This window comes from Austrofundulus limnaeus, unplaced genomic scaffold, assembly GCF_001266775.1.
Source record: "Austrofundulus limnaeus strain Quisiro unplaced genomic scaffold, Austrofundulus_limnaeus-1.0 Scaffold65, whole genome shotgun sequence".
NCBI classification, from domain to species: Eukaryota; Metazoa; Chordata; class Actinopteri; order Cyprinodontiformes; family Rivulidae; genus Austrofundulus; species Austrofundulus limnaeus.
This window is the reverse complement of record NW_013952467.1, coordinates 1,620,179-1,624,128: the sequence shown is the minus strand read 5'-3', so window position 1 is coordinate 1,624,128 and position 3,950 is coordinate 1,620,179.

The following is a 3,950-nucleotide window of genomic DNA, read 5'->3' as shown; positions in this document are numbered from 1 at the left end:
GTGTGTGTGTGTGTGTGTGTGTGTGTGTGTGTGTGTGTGTGATATACAGATACCAAAGTAGGTCACATGTTAAAATATAAAAAAGATTATTTCAATTTCAGATTAAAATGATTTTTTGGATGAACCCGACGCTCTCAGAAATTCACAGAAGTTGATTCTGCAACACACGTGGTTTCAATTACAGCATTCCTTCTTCTACGATGCAGGTGGTGTGTGTGTGTGTGGGGGGGGGGGTCCTCACTTCCTGTGTGTGCATTACTCCAGTGGTCAAGCATGAACAGATGTTTTAATGTACTAAATTGTTTACTCGTAGGTGTCACTCTGAGAAAAATGTTTTGGTTTTGGTCTYAACAAAAAGACATTATAACTTCTGCTTGTGTCGGGGGGCTTTATTTCCACTTGTTTTAATGTGGATTCATGGTTGCTATATATTCAGTTTCAGTATTTGATCATGTTTAATAAGAATTAAAATAAACACTAAAAAAAAGTCAAATTAACTACTTTTACTAAGTTGGTATTATCAGGAACAAATTTTTACACAATCCACCGAATTCCTTTGATTTAGTTCATTCTAGCCTGGTGCAGCATGATTCCTTATACCACAAATTATCATTATTATTATTTTTTTTTTTGCAAGAAAACAACAAGTGTGGATGTAAATAATTGACACTGAAAAAACGTGCATTTGGTTCATTTGCAAGACAAAAGGTCTCTAGTGAAGATAAAAGTACGATAGGTGTTTTAAAGGACATTTTTAACAGGAAAAACAACCAATAATAAAAAAGAGTTTAAGTGCTGGACTTTTAGGTACTTTTGACAGAATACAGGAATGTACAGTATGCACAGGGAGGGGAAATCTGAGTTAAGCTCACTTCAGTTTYGGGCTCAAACAAAACGGCTCCTCTTTCATTCCTAAATGAGGTTTTACATTTGAGGAGAGCTGATGCAAAACAGCTAGCACATGCAAGAAACTATGATTTGAATACTCCAAGCGGCAACTGCCAAATAGGTCACGATGTTGGCAGTAGTTTGGAAACAGAGTCAAAGACAAAGAACAGTTCTGACGGCAGGACCTGTTGTTAAACAGAGCCTCTTCACTGGAAGATCCAACAGAAGCATTCATAATTCTGAATCTGCATCACACMGCCATGCAAACAGTCGGTGCATTCCTCATAAATGTCATGCTTTTTGTGTTTATGAGTCATGAGAGTAACCTCAGTGTGGCCCAGATACCGCCAGAGTCACATAAAGATGCAGAATCTAAACAACCATAATGAGGAAAAACTRAGTTTGCTTAATTCCCTACATGRTGTTTCAAACCCAGACACAGGCTGTAAAAGTGTTTCCTCTACACGCGTGGCTTGAAATGAACGTGTGTGTGGTGACTGTGCTGCAGAGGGTACGTTCCCTCGGGGAGGTGCACGTCTGGCAGATTAGGCCAGGCATCATAGGAAACGTCTGGGATCCTCCTGACTGATTTCATGTGACCTCATTGAAACCCCTTCATATGCTCCAGTCGCCACGGCCATGCCCAGGGGCCAATCACCTCCTCCATCTGTAATTACCCACCCCCCAACATCCCTAACCTCCGTTTCACCATCTTCCTTCACGTCAAAACTTCCAACTGGTTGTGCAAATGCTCATTCAGCATTCACACTGCTGTCTTCCTGTTTTTATTACAGTCTAATCACTTCTWCACATTTGTGCTATTTTAGCCTTTCCTTATCAGAAGGTTCAAGTGACTCTGGTGATGTGTGCTCTGACTTTTAACTTAGTTTAACCTAACTTTCATACTTTTAAAAACATTTAACCTATTGTACAAATATTCCCCATAAAAATACATGCTTTATTTCCATCTACAAGTCATTGCTGCAGCACACTTTATTATCTTCATATACTACTTACACTCTGTCTTTGGCTACTTTCAGCTTTTATCCAGACTTTTGCTATACATCTAGCTTTTAGCTAGTATTTAAACCCTTTAARTTCTAGATTTGTCCTATTTTTAGATAATAGCTACTTTTTATTTAGGCTTTTATTCAGCCTTTTTGGTTTCCAATAATTTTAGCTCGTATCTAATATTTRGTTAATTTTAGCTWGTATTTTGCTGCTTTTAAGTTAGRGTTTTCAAATCAAATCTTTAGCTACCCTTTTACTACATCTAAGTTCTAGTTATCTTAATCTTTAGCTTTTTAACCTACTTTCATCTAATTGCTACCCTTTAGCTYCTTTTAGAGGGTTGCTCTTTTTTGTTTTTAACTACCATTTTTCTACTTTTAGCTTGTATGTGATATTTTGTTTGTTTCAGCTGGGGTTTTGCTACTTTTAGTGTTTTGTAAATCAAATCTTACCCTTTAGCTATTATGCTTTCAGTAAGCCTTTTGGTGCATTTGCTACAATTTCTTTTGACTTTTAGCTCGTGTTTAATATTTTGTTAGTTTTAGCTAGCCTTTCTGCTACTTTTAGCTTTTGCTACATCCAGCTTCTGTTTGTATTTTGAATACTTTTAGGTTCCAGATTTGACCTGCTTTAGTTATTTAGGCCTTTTAATTAATTTAGCTACCATTTATCTACTTTTAGCTTGTATCWAATACTTTTAGCCAAGGTTAGTTAATCAAATCTTTTAGCAAGTGTTGTGTTTTACTACTTTTAGCACTAGTGCTTTTTTCCTGTTAGCTTTTAGCTGTTTGGCATCTTTCCTTTTAACAACTCAGTTATGTTTTCAACTAATTCCATCAGTCCTTCAGCACTGACACCACATTTTTGCCAAAAAAAAATATATATATATATACTGTATATATAAATTTCTTTATTTAGCTTATATTATTTTTGATGGCCTTTTTTCTCAATAATCTGACTAAGCCAAAGGTTGTGAGCCTCCCTGCTGTGGACGTTGATCAGGGTTAATTTTTAGCTGCATGTCGGTGACAGAGGTCACAGGAAGCACAGAGGGGCAGGATTTCCTCCCTCACTCTCTGCAGTTTCAAGTCCATCACGTCTTTCCTGCCACCGGCTGATTGAAGGGCAACGCTGAGTTGATTTTCTGGGTCCAAGGACACGTATGAGTGGAGGCTTTATTTGGACTCACAAAGGCAGCAGTGTACGCCGGAGACCTTGAATGTAAAGCTGTGAGCGGGTCCCCCCACGTCTGAAGTACGTTCTTTCAAAATCTGCTGCAGTTACATAACAAACCATACAGATACATTTACTCACTATATGGTTCATGTTCAGGTTGTCCAAAGAGCAACATGTTGATGGAGTGCTAAGTCATGATTTGAACAAAAGGTTTTCAATACAAACAGGTGAAAAACAAACCTGGATCACAAGTCAGAAAATAATGCACAAGTAAAGCAAAAAGTCACACAAATTCCTCCCATATTAGCTGTATTCATGACTCCATCCCCCAGRCTTTTTTGTTTGCTTGTTTGACCTGATTTAAAGCAGCAAAATCCCAACTCCTTCACATTTCCCTCCATCTCCTTTGCACCCCCCCCCCCCATTTGATTTAAACTGGAGCTCATAACAAAATCAGATTTTTTTAAATAAATAAGATTTATGCTCCTTCTCCTAAAGCCAAAAATACTGAAATCTGTGTTTGATATTCTTTGTTTCAAGTAGAACTTTAGATTCCCTGCACAAGTAGGAAATTTGAAAAAGAAACTGCACAATAATGTTGCAAAAATGGTGACTGGATTAAAAAAATGGTTCTCATAAACATCCTTACAGTAAGTATTGTCTTGACCAAAGAAAACAGGAATGATGAGTGTTCATAAGTACTGTCTGACCAACAACATCAGCACACATTTGAAATATGTAGTTTAACTTTGTTAGGGACAGCTTATTGTAAACTAAAAGACAAATTTCAAAAGCCCTCATGAAAAGAAATCTTCRAAAAACTGTGGACTGAGTTGTGTTGTAGGATGAAAAACTGCACTGCAGCTGCCACTTCT